The 18,221-nt window shown below is 44.2% G+C and overlaps 1 protein-coding gene across 1 annotated transcript in view; it reads right to left on the reverse strand.

Moving 5' to 3' along the window:
• Armh3 (armadillo like helical domain containing 3) overlaps positions 1-16,292 on the reverse strand; it is a 186,721-nt gene extending 170,429 nt beyond the window's left edge. Inside the window, exon 1 of the mRNA XM_021198223.2 lies at positions 16,181-16,292. The gene's annotated coding sequence lies outside the window, so the exon portion shown is untranslated. The remainder of the gene's footprint in view (positions 1-16,180) is intronic.
• Between the last annotated feature and the right edge of the window lie 1,929 nt (positions 16,293-18,221).

Below are 18,221 nucleotides of genomic sequence, written 5' to 3' on the forward strand. Positions count from 1 at the left end.
TGAGCCACCATGTGGTTGCTGGGAATTGAACTCAGGACCTCTGGAAGAGCAGTCAGTGCTCTTAACCGCTGAGCCATCTCTCCAGCCCCCTGGATCAATACTTTCTAATAAGCAAAAGGGGATAGAAGAGGAGGAGAAAAGTAATTCTGATCCAAACTACCAAATTTTCAAGTAAACTGTTTTCACCACTCTCCTTCCGTATGACACGAGAATAAACAGAGCCAAAGGTCTCTCAGCTCACTAGTCTGTCGCAGTCACAGGGTTTGCTGGGACTGCCACCCAAACTGCTTGGAAACCGAGAACATAAAGCCTCCTCCCACCAGTATGCCCCCCCACAGAAGTCTGCAAATTAGGGTTTCTGGGGTGGGAGACTATAAGAAGTATAAACTCAGGAGGCAGAGGCAGACGGATTTCTGAGTTCGAGGCCAGCCTGGTCTACAGAGTGAGTTCCAGGACAGCCAGGGCTATAATGAGAAACCGTATCTCAAAAAACCAAAAAAAAAAAAAAAAAAAAAAAGTATAAACTTCTCACAGGGTTTTCTTTGGGTCTCAGAAATTAAACTTGAAATTAAACTTGAAATTAAACTTGAAATAATGTATCTTGTACTGCCTGTTCTTCCAGTGGACCCAGGTTCAATTCCCAGCACACACGTGGCACACACAACTGTCTGTAATTCCAGTCTCAAAGGGTCCTATGTCCTCTTCTGGACTCCTCAGGCACCGGGCACACACATGGTTCAGAGACAGTCAGACATTTTTAATTTTAAAAAAGTATCTTGGGGCCAGAGACACAACTTAGTTGGTAGAAGGCATCAGTTTCAAGTGACCTTGAGGCCAATTCAAGCTACATGAAACCATGATTAAACCCCAATCCTACCACCACCCACCCAGAAGGAAAATTTCATCTGAGGAAAAAAACACCTGCTATAACCAACTGTGAAGGAAAGTGCCCTAAAACACTTCAATCAAATCACAGAAAGGAAACGTGAAAGGGAAATCTTTCAGAGTGAGTGAGGAGAGCAGTGGCTGAATGGCAGACACTCGCCTTGCCCAGCGTGTGTGAAGCCCTGGGTTCCATCCACAGCCCCACAAACAACCTAAGTAAAAGTAAATATATAAATAGGAAAGAAGGGAATGCAACAAAAGTAAATGTTGAGAAAAGTTCACAAAATAAAATGCAAGCACAAAGTAGTCAGTCATCTATTCATTCAACAAATACATAGTGCGGGCTGGTGAGATGGCTCAGCGGGTAAGAGCACTGACTGCTCTTACAATGGTCCTGAATTCAAATTCCAGCAACTACATGGTAGCTCACAACCACCCATAATGAGATTTGACACCCTCTTCTGGTGCGTCTGAAGACAGCTACAGTGTACTTATGTATAATAATAAATAAATCAAAAAAACAAACAAACAAACAAACAAAAACAAATATATAGTGAGCATTCTTTAGGTGACCAGACACCAGGATAAAACAAAATACAGAATAAAAAAGATCCCTGAGGATAGAATTTTCATCCCAGGAGATGAAACAATTAAGATGAGACATCTCCAAGTGCCTTGAAGACAAACTGCATAAAGGGACGACTTTAGGAGATTAGAGAAGATCTCAATGAGAAAGCGACACTAGGTGTGATGGTTTGAATAGGTTTGGCCCTATTGATTCAAGTGTTTGAATGTGTGGCCATGGGGAGCGGCACTAGTTGGAAGTGTAGCCTGATTGGAGTAGACGTGGCCTTGTTGAAGGAAATGTGTCTAAGTTAGGTGAGCTTTGAGGACTCCGATGCGTGGGCTCCAATGCGAAGGCACCTCTGGGGTGCCTACAGAAGACAGTCTCTTCCTGGCTGCCTTTGAGTTAAGATGTAGAATTCTTGGCTTCTCCAGCATTATGTGTGCCTGAACCTCTGAAACTGTAAGACAGCCCTATTAAATGTTTCCTTTGTAGGAGTTGCCTTGGTCATGGTGTCTCTTCACAGCAATAAACCCTAACTAAGACAATAGACTTAACTACCAGGAGGAAACCAGCCTCCTGAGCCTTGGGGAGAAGTGCTGAAGATGGAGAGAACATCAGGTACAATAGACCCCAAGGCCTGAACACACACACATGTTCAGACACAATCACCAGATGCCTACATTAGGGTGAGCCCTTTTTGAAAAGCTTCTGTAAAATTTCTTGAAGGGGTTATCTTATATTTCTAAGTTTTGTTTAGGTTTGTTTTGTTTTAGCGAGGGCCTTTCACATTACAGACAAGTGATCCCCCACTGAGTTATATTCCTAGCCCTTGCTTTTCAAATATATAGAGAACTCAAGAGATGGCAAGGCCGCTCCAGGAAAGGTGCACTATGGGATCACAGGAACGGATTCCTGCAAGCTGTTCTCTCATCTCTGCATGTGCACCTCAGCACACATAAATAAACACACACTCACACACTAAATGGAATAGTTTGTAAAAAGTTTTAAGGGAGCTGGAGAAACTGCTCAGTCATTAGAAGAGCTTGCTGCTCTTGCAGAGTTTGATGTCTAGAACTCAAACAGGAAGCTCACAACAGCCTACAACTCTAGTTCCAGGACATCTGATGCTGCCTTCTGGCAACCACTCTTTGGCCTCAGCAAGCAAGTAACTACTCATGTGTGCACATATATACTCATGGACATACTTACACATAATAAATATTTAATATTCTTTAAAAAGAGCATTGAAATACTTATCAGCAGAGAGGCTTAAGAGACGGCTCAACCGTAAGAACTTGTGCGGCCCTTGCAGCACCCAAACTGCACTTGGAGGAGGGACGAACAGAGACACTTCATTCACGTGAACAAGCCTACATTTGAACACACAAGCATACATATAAAAAAACTACCCGAGCAATGGTGGCTCATACCTTTAATCCCAGCACTTGGGAGGCAGAGGCAGGTAGATCTCTGAGTTTGAAGCCAGCTTGGTCTATAGAATGAGTTCTAAGACAATCAAGGCTACACAGAGAAATCCTGTCTCGAATAATTATTATTAAAAGTATCTCAGAAAATGGAAAAATTATACTATAGTCATACAACTGAATATACAGAAAGTTAAAAGACATTAACAATACATGAAACATGGGGGTTAGAGAGATGGTCAGTGGACTTCTAGAGGACCCTGGAATAATTCCCAGCAACCACATGGCAGCTCATAACTGTCTGTAACTCCAATTCCAGGGGATCTGGCACCCTTACACAGGCATATATACATCCAAGCAAAACACCAACGCACAAAATAAAATAAAAATAAATAAATCAGCCAGGGTTGGGAAGAATGATGTCATAAGCCTTTAATTCCAGGACTGAAGAGGCAGAGGCAGGCAGATCTCTGACTTTGAGGTCAGCCTGGGCTCACTACAGAGTGAGTTCCAGGACAACGTGGGCTATACAGAGAAACCCTGTCTCAAAACAAACAAACAAACAAACAAAAACCACACAAAAACAAACAAGTAAAAAATGAACCGCCGGGCGTGGTGGCGCACGCCTTTAATCCCAGCACTTGGGAGGCAGAGGCAGGCGGATTTCTGAGTTCGAGGCCAGCCTGGTCTACAAAGTGAGTTCCAGGACAGCCAGGGCTACACAGAGAAACCCTGTCTTGAAAAACCAAAAAAAAAAAAAAAAAGTGGCATTATTTATTGGGGCTGGTGAGATGGCTCAGCAGTTAAGAGCACTGACTGCTCTTACAAAGGTCCTGAGTTCAAATCCCAGCAACCACATGGCGGCTCACAACCATCTATAAGGAGATCTGACACCCTCTTCTGGTGTGTCTGAAGACAGCTACAGTGTACTTACATATAATAAATAAATTTAAAAAAAAAAAAGATACACTGGGCGTGGTGGTGCACGCCTTTAATCCCAGCACTCGAGAGGCAGAGGCAGGTGGATTTCTGAGTTCGAGACCAGCCTGGTCTACAAAGTGAGTTAGTTCCAGGACAGCCAGGGCTACACAGAGAAACCCTGTCTCGAAAAAAACAAAAACAAAATAAAAAAAAAATGATACATGAAACCGCAGTTAACCTTCACAGAAAATGCTAAATAGAAGAGTACAGTCTGCTGATTCCATTTCTGTAAGATCAAAAGACAAAACTAATCTACAGTGACAGATTGGAACAACAGCAGGAGGACATGTGGCAAGGAAGCACAAGAAAACCTTTTGAGGTACCAGGAATGCATCACTCTGGTGTCAGTAAGGGTTAAGCAAATGTTTTTTAATGATTTGTTTATTTTTATTTTATGTGCACTGATGCTTTGCCTGTCTGTATGTCTGGGTGAGGTTGTCAGATCCCCTGGAACAGGAGTTACAAACAGCTGTGAGCCACCATATGGGTGCAGGGAACTGACCCCAGGTCCTCTGGAAGAACAGCCAGTGCTCTTTAACTGTTGAGCCATCTCTCTAGTCCCTAAAGCAAATCTTTTGTTCCATTTTGTTTGAATTCTCTACCTTAAGCCAGGTGTGGGGACTCACACCTGCAGTCTGAGCAGATGATGGCTATCTTCCTGCCTAGCAGAGGCAAGCTTTATACACATACAGATTTGCTTTAATGAACAAACTCTAGATTGTCCAGACTTGAGGAAAAAAAGATACAGTACTGGTGACTAAACCCAAAGTATTATGCATAGCAGGCAAGTGCTCCTCCACTGAGCTAAATTCTTACTACATTATAATATGGTTTAAAAAAATATTTCAAATTTTGTGGTTTGTTTTCTTTGTTTGTTTGTTTGTGACACAGTTTCTATGTGTGGTCCTGGCTGTCCTAGAATTCACTCTATAGACCAGTCTGGCCTCAAATTCAGAGATTCATCTGCCTCAGCCTCCCAAATGCTGAAATTAAAGTTGTGCACCACTTCCACCCAGTTATTTAAATTTATTGGATTTATTCATTTTATTTTTATGTCTAAGAGTGTTTTGCCTGCACGTATGAATGTACTGCATGCTTGGTCCTGAAGAGATCAGAAGAGGTTATCAAATCCCCTAGAATTAGTTATGGATGGTTGTGAACTACCATGTAGATGCTAGGAATTAAACCCGGATCCTCTAGAAGAGCAACAAGTACTCTTAACGACTGAGCCATCTCTCCAGTCCCATGTAAACATTACTTAAAAGGTTACATCATACTAGCTTATTTTTTAAGTCAGGATCTCTTATAACCCAGGCTAACTCAAACTGTGGGTAACTATGAACTGCTAATCCTCCTGCTTCCAACATGCAGATGCTGAGGTGACAAGCATGCACCACTATGCCCAGTTTTATGCATGTTTTAGGTCGCCTTCTGTTGCTGTAAAAAAGACTATGACCAAAAGCATCTTGGGAAGGAAAGAGTTTATATCAGCCAACAGCTTATAGCTCATCATTAAGTCAGGTCACAAACTCAAGGCAGGAACCTAGAGGCAGGAGTTGAGGCAGGAGTTGAAGCAGGGATCATGGAAGAACAATACTCATTAACAGGCTCCCATGGCTTGCTCAGCCTACTTTGTTGTAGCACCTAAGACATCTGCCCAGGATAGTAGAGCCCACAGTGGATTGGGCCTTTACACACCAATCATCAATCAAGAGAGTGTCCCCTAGACTTGCCTACAGGCCAATCTGAAGGAAGCATTCTATCAGTTGAAGTCCCCTCTTCTCAGATGAGCCTAGCTTGTGTCAAGTTGGAAACAAAAACAAACAAAAAACCTAACTCACTGCTGCAATGTTAATTGAGCAAATTTAGTCCTCTGGGCATAATCATCCACCACCATTGTCTGAGGGTTACTATTACTGTGATGAAACGCCAAGGCCAAAAGCAACTTGGAGAAGAAAGGGTTTATTTGGCTTACACTGCACAGTCCATCATTGAGGAAGTCAGGACAGGAACTCAAGCAGAACAGAAACCTGGAGGCAGGAGCTGATGCAGAGGCCATGGTGGGAACCCGCTTACTGGCTTGTTTCACATGGCTTGCTCAGCCTGCTTTCTTATAAAACCCAGGACCACCAGCCCAAGGATGGCACCACCTACAATGGCTGGGTCCTCTCCAAAGAATCACTAATTAAGAAAATAGCCTACTGGCCGGGCGTGGTGGCGCACGCCTTTAATCCCTGCACTCGGGAGGCAGAGGCAGGCGGATTTCTGAGTTCGAGGCCAGTCTAGTCTACAGAGTGAGTTCCAGGGCTACACAGAGAAACCCTGTCTCGAAAAACCAAAAGAAAAAAGAAAAAAGAAAAAGAAAATAAAATAGCCTACAGGTGGGCATGGTGGCACACACCATTAATTCCAGCTCTGGAAAGGCAGAGCCAGGTGGATCTCTGTGAGTTCCAGGCCAGCCTGGTCTAGGCTCCAGGACAACCAGGCTACACAGAGAAACCCTGTCTTGGGAGAAAGAGGAGTGAGGAGGGGGAGAGAAACAAAAGGAAGGAAGGGAGGGAGAGAAGAGAGGGAAGGGAGAGAGAGAGAGAAAAAGGGCCCTACAACTAGATCTTATGGAGCCATTTTCTCAATTGAGGTTCCCGCCTTTCAGATAACTCTAGTTTGTGTCAAGTTCACATCAAACACTATAAACCAAGAAGAGAAAGATGAAATGGGGAATAATTCAAGTACAGGTCTAAGAGTGCATTCGGTCCTACAGAGCCATGACTCCCTGATTTAGTTTCCCCTAGAGTACCTCCTAACCCTTCCCACTACTGAATCAGACTGCTAAGATAAAGACTAGGAGTTTACATTTTTCTCTATTGAGGTACAGTCTGTCTATCTGGCTATCCACAGCTGAAGAGGGAGTCCTACATTTTTAACAATCACTCCAGATCACTGAATCCTAACTGCCCCAAAGACACTTGTCAATGTCTAAAGACATTTCTGGTTGTCCTAACCAGGAGAAATACCAATAGAATCTACTGGATAGAGACCAAAGACCAGGGGTATTGGTGAGCATTCTACAATGCACAGGAAACCCTCTCCAACAATGAAGTACCCACCCCATCATGCCAAGAGTGAATGACAAGGTTAACAAACCCTATTCCAGAAATTCTATAAAGCTTGAGAAGGGCTCATCTAAACTGGGCTCCTGGCACATGCTTGTAATTCCAGCATTAATGTGGTGGCAAGAAAACCAAGTGTTCAAAGTCATTCTCAGCTACATAATGAGTTCAAGCACCTATACTTTCAATATTTCGAGCTGAACCACCTAACATTCACATTCAGTGAATCAAAAAAAGTATATAAATATCAATGTCAGGTCTCCACACCTGACACATGGGCATAGGCATGCAAAACATCAGGGATTACATGGCGTGTCTGTAACTGCAACATTCAAGAGGCTGAAGTAGAAGGGTCACTGCCAGAACAAAATCAGCCAGAGCTACATGTCAAGAGCCTGTCTCAAAATACAAACAAAATGGGGCTGGAGAGATGGCTCAGCAGTTAAAAGCACTAACTGCTCTTGCAGAGGTCTTGAGTTCAATTCCCAGGAACCACATGGTAGTTTACAACCATCTGTAATGGGATCCAATGACCTACCTCTTCTGTTGTGTCTGAAAAGACCAACAGTGTACTCACATTAAATAAGTCTTAAAAAAAAAAAAAAAAAAAAAAAAAGGCAACTTCTCATGGTCATTTTTAACAATCGTTCCAAGTCAGTGATTCTCAGAGGAGACAATTTTGCTCTGACCCATTCACCCAACAGAGAAAACACATTTAAAAGAGACCCTGAGTTCTATTCCTAACACTGAAGAAAGAAAATCTTTAGTTATGTTCAGTTACTCTTTTGCAAGACCTACCACACATATCACTAAGAAAATATAGGCTTTGCGACCTCTGCAACTCTTCCTTTTCAAGCTACTGCCCATCTGAAAGCCCATGGACTTAGCTTACTTCCACAGGATTCTTTGGCACAAGTTCTCTTATTAGCATGGACAACAGATTCCCCTACTTCCAGCCCAAAGACTGGAAAACAAGTATGTAACACCATCCGCTTTACTCATCTCTGTGGCTATTCACACCATGCTGTAACCAACTGAGCTACCATCCAGTTATGGCCAGTGGTTACTCACACCATGCTGTAACCAACTGAGCTAATCATCCAGTTATGGCCAGTGGCTACTCACACCATGCTGTAACCAATTGAGCTAACCATCCAGTTATGGCCAGTGGCTACTCACACCATACTGTAACCAATTGAGCTAACCATCCAGTTATGGCCAGTGGCTACTCACATCATGCTGTAACCAATTGACTTAACCATCCAGCTATGGCCGGTGGCTATTCACATCATGCTGTAACCAACTGAGCTAACCATCCAGCTATGGGGAATTACTCCAAGTCTTTCTTCAAAATGAAAACAGAGTAGATCCAAATTCTATTTGTTTGTTTGTTTGTTTGGGTTTTTGTTTTGCTTAGTTTTCTTTGGGGTGGGGAAGTTTCAAGACAGGGCTCTGTGTAACCCTGGCCATCCTGGAACTCACTTTGTAGACCAAGCTGGCCTCAACTCAGAGAGCTACCTGCCTTTGCCACTGCTGCCCAGTTTAGGCCTGTGTTCTTGAAGCCGTCTCCCTGAATGCCTTCACTGAGACAGGACAGAACATGTCGTCGCTACTGCTCTTGTAATTCCTGGATGTGGAAGTCTTCAGTCAGTCCTCCTTATCCTCAGAGCACCGCTTCGGTCTTGTGGGAGGTGATATATGCTAAGAAAACACTCCTGAGAGGTTACTATGCACTTGGCACTAGTCTCTGTGCTTTAAATACTCTGCATTTATTCTTTACAATAATCAGATAAAATAAGCACTGCTGTCAGAATCTTATATGATTTTACTTTGTCCAAAATAACACAGCTGGCAAACAGTAAAGACATGAAGTGTTCTTCTCTGGTAGCCATCTCTCTATTAGTCAGGAGATGGCTCAGCAAGGAAAAGCGCCTGCAGTGGAGCCTGACAACCTGAGCCGGATCCCCACGGCGGAAGAAGAACCGACTCCCACCAGTTGTCTTCTGACCTCTACACATCCACTACAGCACGAGGGCACCCACAGACAGGAACACATACAAACATGATAAATAAGGACATACATACATCATACATACATACATACACAAAATATATATAATTCAAATATACTTTAAAAGAATGTCTTGTGAATCTAGAAGATCAGTGAATTATTAAAAAGCATACTGAGTGTGTGCTGTGGATGGGCCTGGTACTGTTTGTATGTTGATGCTAATTCCACTCTCCTGGGAGGGGTTGCAGACAAGGTGACTTGTTGTGAACCAACCACCTAATGAATAAAGGCCAATCACTGGGCAAGTAAGAGGAACTTCCGGGTTGGACAAAGTATGAGAGAGTTAGGTCTCTTTTGGATGGGGATAGCGTGAGGAAAAGATGTAGTTACAAGTGTCTCCTGGCTTCAATGGTAGATCCATCAGGATTCGTCATGGGAGGATTTAGATTTAATAAGGCTTACAAGTAGGATTTTAGTTGTTGCTCCCAGCAATTGAGTTACCATCGTTTCTGAACTAAGCTTGTGTTGCGTTTTCCTTCACACAGCGGCTCGTCCAGGTTCAAGAGAGAAAAGTACAGCAGCAAAATGTGGGTTTCCCTGAGGTGCACCACAAAGATGTGGGGATTTGAAGCATGGGGTTGATGTGATAGCAACTCACCAGAGGGAACCAACCAAATTGGGTAGAGACGAGTGGAAACATTTGGGGAGCTCCGGGCCAGAGAGTCTCCACGAGATAAAAACAGGTAGGCCATTGCCTGCCAGTGCATGGCCGGCCAGGCCACCAGGGCAGAGACACAAGCCAGGGAACATAACATGCCAGTTCTCTTTTTTAATATTCCCCCATAACAAGTGTGAGTTACAACCTTAGGGAGTGAGTGGGTAATGCTTAAAACTGAATGCAGGACTCTGAACACACGGGAACACTCTACAGCAGAGCTGCAGCTTCAGATCTTATAAGTCTAAGTCCAAACTAAACCATAAAATCAAAATTCCCATTTTAGGCAAAAAAGTCTACTAACTCAAGACAACACTTAAAAAATCACCATCTCGGGCTGGAGAGACGGCTCAGTGGTTAAGAGCACTGACTGCTCTTCCAGAGGTCCTGAGTTTAAATTCCAGCAACCACTCATCTGTAATGAGATCTGATGCCCTCTTCTGGTGTGTCTGATGACAGCTATAAAGTAAATAAATAAATCAATATATGTCAGTGTCCAAATTTCACGTGTGCTGTAAGCAGTGCTTACCTCGGACTGTATTCAGTCTGTATTTAAAAGCAGAAGTAGAGATAGTAAGACGGCTCAGTGGGAAACGGTGCCTACTGCTAAGCCTGAAGATCTGAGTTCAATTCCAGAAACCCACAAAGTAGAAGGTAAAAACCAAGTGGAAAAGCTGGCCTTTGACCTACACATGCTTGGCATGACACAGAAGTATTCACACACATAAGACATAAATAAAAGCAGAAGTAGCTGGGGGCACATGCCTTTATTTCCAGCACTTGGGAGGCAGAAAGAGGGTCTGAGTTCAAGACTAGCCTGGTCTACAGAGTGAGTTCCAGGACAGCCATAAGTAGACTATCTTCAAAGAAATAATTTTTGATTTGTCAGTGTTAAGGTGTGTCCAAATCTTAGACTGACAGACAGACAGACAGACACACACACACACACACACACACACACTTCCAGTCACAAAACACACTTACTAAACTGTCTAGTTTCACAAACCAACAACACAAATAAAGAGGTTTATATATAAACTGAACACTAATCCCAGCATTTGGGAGACTGAGGGAAGTGGATCTCTGAGTTCCAGGTCATCCAAGGATAAGAAGAAAAACCTTGCTTCCAAAAACAAAAACAAAAACAAACAAGCAAAAAGGTTTATATAAACATAACCACCTCAGAATCCCTTTCAACTTATTTTACACAAGAAGTAATGCTAGCCCTTCATAAGACCTGTCTCAAAAGTTCAAAAGTTGGAACAAGTTCCAAATTGACAGTATTTCAGGATATTCTGATTGAAAGCTACATTCTCCTGCCATCTCACATAACTAAAATCATGCTCAAACTCTCAACTTCCTCAAACAATATGGTGCTATTCTTCTCATTTCCCTTCTGTTCAACAGTCTAAGCACATGAATAGCAGCCACCTAAGATGAAGTGAAGGGGGCCAATAGCTCAGTGGGAAGAAAGAGACTGCCTAGCATGAGGCCCTGAGTTCTCTAACACAGACGGAGAAAATGAAAGGCAGTGAAGAGTATGAAGGAGACGTCCAAAGTTAACTTCCATCTTATGAAGACAACTGAGTTCTATCACTCAGATCTTATAAAGGCCCAGCCATGGCAGTAGTACAAGCCTTTAATTCCAACCTCAGGAAGCAAAGGCAGGCAGATCTCTTTGAGGTCGAGGCCAGTCACAGGTCCAGGTCCCAGACAGCCAGCGCTACATAAAGACATATCCTCTCTCAGTGGAATTGGTAATTCACTACAGAGGAAGAGACATGAGGATCAGAGCTTCAAGGTCTGGGCTGGAGGAGAAATGCTCAGTATTAAGAGCACATTGTTCCTGCAGGACCCAGATTCACTTCCCTGCACCCATATCAGGCAGCTCGCAACTGCCTGGAGCTCCAGCGTCAGGGAGCTGACACCTCTCTCACCTTCTCAGGCACATACACAGACACACATACATACACCTAAGTTTTAAAAAGTAAGTTCAGGGTCTATATCCTCATGCAACAAATCTGACCAGCAATCCAGGCTACCTGAGACCCTGCTTCAAAACACAAACAAAATCTTAAAAGGTGGAGGTAGCTGGAGAGATGAATGGCTCAGCAGACATGAGAATTTGAGTTCCAATCCCCAGCACTCTCATAAGAAACTGGGTGAGGAGTCGGGCGTGGTGGTGCACGCCTTTAATTCCAGCACTCGGGAGGCAGAGGCAGGCGGATTCCTAAGTTCCGAGGCCAGCCTGGTCTACAAAGTGAGTTCCAAGACAGCCAGGGCTACACAGAGAAACCCTGTCTTGTAAAACCAAAAAAAAAAAAAAAAAGCTGGGTGAGGCCACACACATCTCTAACCCATCACCGTGAAGGTCAAGGTCAGAAGGGTCACTGGGGCTTGCTGGCTGCAAATCTAGCTCCAGATTCTGTGAAAGACTCTGTCTCAAGGGAACAGGGCAGAATGATAGGACACCCAACATCCTCTTCTGGCCTCCATAACACAAGCATAAATGCGCACACACACACACACACACATAAATACAATAAACTTAAAGAGGAGGGTGTGAAAGAACAGCTCTGATGACAACGTGTGTGCCTTGCCAGAATAAGGTGCTGACTTAAGACACCCAGAACCTACATGAGAAACAACCACAAACTGATTAGTGACACACACTTCTAATCCCACCTGAGGAAGGCAGACACAGGGGATCCCAAGGCTCATTAGGCAAGTTCTAGGCCAGTCTTATAAAAATAAACAAGTTGGGTTATGGCTGCACAGCCCTTTAATCTAAGCACTCAGAGGCAGGTGCATCTCTAAATTTGAGGCCAGCCTGGTCTACAGCATTGAGTCCCACAAGAGCCAGGACTACACAGAGAAAACATATCTCTAAAAACAAACAAACAACAACAACGACAAAAATCCTGATAGACTTTATACTAGTACAAGCCCAGTATAGGACAAAAGATAGAAAAACATTACAAAATTATGATCACCGCCTTGAGAACCCACCATTAGGCAGAAAAAGATACACACTGGGCTAAGCACACTTTTCCACCTTGCACTTGAAAGGTAGAAGCGGGAGGACTTCTGTGAGCTCAAGATCAGCCTGACCTACAGAGTGAGTTCCAGGCCACCAAGGCTACATCCTGTCTCAAAAACACAAAACAAAAAAAGCTACTGATACTTCCTAATAAACAAATATTTTCCCTGTTAATAATATCTCTAACATATCCCTTCCCTCACAGCTACTGCCAACCTATTCAGCTCACTGGACCTCCACAGCTGAGCTACCTACGGACACCTACCCTTGAATATCCCACAAGCAATGTGACCTCAATATACTAGACAGCCCCAAGTAATCCCTTCCCATGACCACCTAGTCTTTAAAGGTTGCTCTGTTGAGGAATATGAGGTGGCTGTAGGGAGAATCTCTTTGTGCACCGGGTAAAGACCGTCTTCGCAGTACTCAGACGCTGGTTGCTGTAGGGCGGAGACCTGATCATTGGCAGGGCGCTGGTATTGTTATTCCAACTGCTCAACACCCTCATCGTAAGTGTTCACACTCACTCCCCCTCTCACCTTCTGATTGGTTTTAGTTAAAAAAAAAAAAAAAAAAAAAAAGCTAGGCAGTGGTGACACACTTGGGAGGCAGAGGCAGGCAGACTTCTGAGTTCGAGGCCAGCCTGGTCTATACAGAAAAAAAAAAAAAAAAAAAAAAAAGCTGGTGGCCTTTGGGTGCCGCAGGAGAGGACAGGCAGGGAAGGGAAGGTGTGGGAATGCTCCCAGTCCCAGTACGAAAGACCAATAGGTAAGAAGCCATGCCGCAAACATAGAATAATATAAATGGATTAGCATGAGTTCTAAGTGCTACTTGGGAACTAGACTAACCAAAGAACTGAAACTATTTTAAATAAATCTAAGTCTCCACGTCACTTTAGCGGTTGGGATAGAAAGGCCTTATGGTTGTAAATAATGGTAAAGCATTTGCCCATTAGGAACAAGTCCCTGGGTTTGAACGCCACAACAACCACAACCACAACCACCACCACAACAACAACGTTCTTTTTCTGTGTTCTGTTTCTGTGTGTACAGACTCCTAGTTATTATATCCAAATTCTAGTGAATGAAATCACCTCCACCCCAGGCCTGAAACCTTAGCCCACTCTCCTGCTACTCTTCTGGTGTATGTCAGAAGACAGCTACAATGTACTCATATAAAAATAAATAAATCTTTAAAAAAAAAAATTTCACTTCTGATGCATGCTCATGATCCAAGTACTTGAGATGCTGAGGCAGGAGGATCACTGTAAGTTCAAGGCTGGCCTAAGCTACACTGCAAGACCCTGTCTCGGTCACATGAATGTTCAAGATTTGTATGATGAAATATTCACCATTCAGTAATCACAGTTAGATGAATCACCATCCACTATGAGCTGTGTAAAACATATCAAAGATTTTTTGGATATTATTTTTCTGTCTCTAATTGAACTTCTAAACTATTGTCCATAGGAGTATGTATGGGAAATTTTATTGGTTATCTTAGAAAATAATTATGCTGTAATATTAATTTGCAACTTGATATCTGCCTTGAAGTTGGACTTGAATACTGCGAAATTAAAAAATAAAATGGGAACTGTAGGGGAAAAAAAACCTGACTCTAAGCTAAGTGTCAGTCTAAGTCAGTGCTCATTGAGTGCTAAGCAACATCTCCCCTCACATCCCTGAATCCATTTATTATTTGGTCATATTTTCCAAGTTTTATGAATTCCTAAACTGTGCTGTGTGAAACCCCAAATTCAGGTTTGGTTTCTGTTATTTTTCCTCAATTTTTATGTGTTTTTTTTTTTTTTAAGATTTATTTATATGAGTATACCTTAGCTGTACGTGTCTTCAGACACAGCAGAAGAGGGCATCAGATCCCATGACAGATGGTCATGAGCCACCATGTGGTGGCTGGGAATTGAACTCAGAACCTGTGGAAAAGCAGTCAGTGCTCTTAACCTCTGAGCCATCTCTCCAGCCCCATGCTATTGATTTTTTAATATGTGTGTCTATCTGTATGTGGGTGTGTGCTTGAGTGCAAGTGCCCACAGAAGCCAGTTACAGGTACCTGTGAGTCAGGAGCTAGCCAGAGTGGGAGCTGGAAGCCACATTTGGGTCTTCTGAAAGAGCAGGAAGTGCTCTTAAACCTCTGAGCCACCTCAGCACCTCAGATGCGGGGTTCTGAGTTGTTATCTAGGGTTTGTTTTCACTTTTGGTGGGTTTTGTTTTTAGTTTTTTTTGTTTTGTTTTGTTTTTTGGTGTTTTTGTTTTTGGGCTAAGCTGTTCAGGCTGGCCTTGAACTCAATGTGTATCTCAGGCAGATCTCTCTAAGTTCGAGGCCAGCTTGGTCTACAAAAAGAGTTAACAGCAAGGGCTACACAGAGAAACCCTGTCTTGGGGGAAAAAAAAAAATTAAACCTGACAAGGCACAATGACTGTCATAATAAGAACACATTAAAGGCTTGCTAATTAATTGAGAAAAGAATGAGACCTTCCTTAACTCTCGGAAGAGAAGTTATCCATTGTTAGATCTGCTATCTTGAAAGCGTTCGCATGGAAATGACCATGCGTACACATTCAGTCAAAAACATATCAAAGATAATTCCAAGTCACTCTGTGCTAAATCACGGGCAGGAGATAAGCCTAGCACGGTGGGCTACACTGAAATCACAGCATTTAGGAGGGAGAATCACAAGTTCGAGGTTAGCCTGGTCTATATAGCTAGTTCTGAACCGGCCAGGGTCTGTAAGGCTACACACATGATGGCTCTAACACTAACCATGTTTAAACACCATGCTTGCCCTATTTTCAAGGAAAATGCACTTAAGTTTAAAACTTTTTCTAGAAAGAAAAGTTGGGTAGGTTCCAATAGTCCGCAACATTTTATTAGGACATGGCTGAAGTATATCCACTGTCCCATTAGCCAGGGACAACTTTCCCAGTGACTGTCCTTCTTCGCCATACGAGGGAAGGGGTGGGTTTCCCGGCTGGCACACACTCCTCCCATAAAAGCGCACTGGGTTTCTTCACTCTGCAAAAAGTGGGTCCTAAAGGCGGAAGAGCGCAGGACCCGGCATCTGAACACTTCGCGGGGACCGGCCACCTCGCCTTCCGCGCGGAGCCGACCGGCTCGGGGTCAGCCCCGCGCTGGGGTCAAAGGTCAGCGCCTCTGCGGACCCGAGGCCCCAGCGGGACCTCCGAGGGGCCGGACCCAGCCGGTAGCCGGCGAGCGATCGAAGGCAGCGAGGCTGCCTCTGAGTCCCAGGCCCGACCCTCCCACCGCAAGCGGCCCCAGCCACCGCAGCCCTGCCCCTGCCCTGTCACCCGCGTCTCCGCCGCGGACTCAGGCCCCGCCCCCAGGGCCGCCTCTGCGTCCAGGCCTAGTAGGGCGGACCCGCGTTGGTCGGCCAGGTTCGAGGACCTGACTGGGCCCGCGCCGCTTACCGAGCCCCCGGCTTCTCTAGCACCCTAGCAGCTCACAGGCCTGCTCGCTCCCGACTCCGGCGACGCCGCCACTGCTCCGGAATCACCGGCGCGTTCCCGACCTTCCGACACTTTCCCCCAGTCCGCCGCGCCCCGCCGGGTCCTAAAACCCTCCTCTCCTCAGGTTCTTTCACGCCCTCTTCCTGAAGCGGGCTCAGACCACGTTTCCCAGCAAGCATCGCAAAAACTACAACTCCCAACAGACACCGCGCGAGAGAACTAGCCCTTCACCTGAAGCCACAGACTTTATTTAAATCCGCTCTGGTAGAGGTTTTTTTTGTTGTTGTTTTCGTTGTTGTTTTCGTCATTATTTTCGTTATTTTAAATTCTGACCAGCCTACAACCCAATCTTATGGAGGCATTTTCTCATTTGGGGTTCCCTTTTCTGAGATGATTCTTCCTGTATCAAGCTGACAAAAAATTAGTCAGCACAGGTGAGAGCAAGGAGCTGCAATCTAGTAAATTATACATAACCAAGCATGATGTGTCACATCTGTTAATCCCAGCCCTTGGGAACTAGACATAGGAGGATCAGAGGTTCAAGATTAACTCCATCTTTATAGCGAATTCAAGGGCAGCCTGTGCTACAAGACACCCGGTCTTTTTTTTTTTTTTTTTTTTTTTTTTTTTAGGTTTTCCGAGAAATAGTCTCTCTGTGTAACCCTAGCTGTCCTGAAACTTTCTCTGTAGACCAAGTTGGCCTCAAACTCAGAGATCCACCAGAGAGAGACTGAAAGATACAGTCACAGAGACACCCTGGAGATGTGGCTTAGCAATTAAGAGCACTTCCTGTTTTCACAGAGGACCCAGGTTCAATTCCCAGCGCTCCTGTGGCAGCTCGAAACTGTCTGTAACTCCCATCTTTCTCTGGCCTCCATAGGCACCAGGCACACACAAAGTAATCATAGATAAAGGCAAAGCACCCATGCACATTAAAAAGCAAATTCGGGGAGAGAAAGAGAAGGAAATGAAGAGAGGGAGAAGGCAGGGAGGGAAGGAAGCATGCCTTGAGTAATCAGGGTAAATGATTTGTATTTAGTCATTAGGTGCAGTTTCCAAAGACTCTTAACTCTTGGTCAAGAGATGCAAAGGTAGCCAGGCAGCGGTAATGCATGACTTTAATCCCAGCACCCTAAAGGCAGAAGTAGGCAGATCTCTGGGAGTTCTAGACCAACCTGATCTACAGGGCAAGTCCCAAGGCAGCAGGGACTATGCAGAGAAACCTTGTCTTAAAAGCAAACAAACAAAAAAATGAAAAGAGAACTAGAGCAACAGAAGCCACTGGAGGAAAAACTGATTTAGGCAGGAAGATGATATTAAGGGCACATTAGGATCAAAATGTCTGTGAGATGTCCAGACAGAAATATCTAGGAGATCGCTAGGTGCTGTTTACTGGTACTCAGCCCAGCTATTAGACTGTAGCTAAATTATACTTCACAGCCATTGGCTTGGACGTAATGGCTCAAGCTGAGAAAAAGCGGATGGCTTAGGAATGGAGATGAGCCGAAGGCAAGGCTAACACTGAGGATAATAATACCTGAAAGCAAAAGCAAAAGAAACAAAAAAATCACAGTGGGAGAGATGACAGTATGAACTTCCAGTAAAGCCGTCAAGTGCCTCCGAGAAAAAAGGCAATAGAAATATCTTTGAAGCTGTGCGTGGTGTCACAAGCTTGGGATACCAATACTGGGGATGCTGAGGCAAGAGGATGCAGAGTTGAAGGCACAGATAAGCTACAAAGTATGTTCAAAATTAGCCTGATCTACAAGGGGAAACCTGTTTCAAAATTCAGAAGCTGGAGGGATGGCTCAGCTGTTAAGAATACTTGGTGAGCCAGACAATGGTGGCGCACACCTTTAATCCCAGCACTATGGAGACAGAGGTAGACAGATTTCTGAGTTCGAGGCCAGCCTGGTCTACAGAGTGAGTTCCAGGACAGCCAGGGAAACCCTGCCTCACAAAAGCAAGAACAACAAAAACAAGACAAAAAAAAAAAAAAAAA

The sequence above is a fragment of the Mus pahari genome, chromosome 1 (genome assembly GCF_900095145.1).
Source record: "Mus pahari chromosome 1, PAHARI_EIJ_v1.1, whole genome shotgun sequence".
NCBI classification, from domain to species: Eukaryota; Metazoa; Chordata; class Mammalia; order Rodentia; family Muridae; genus Mus; species Mus pahari.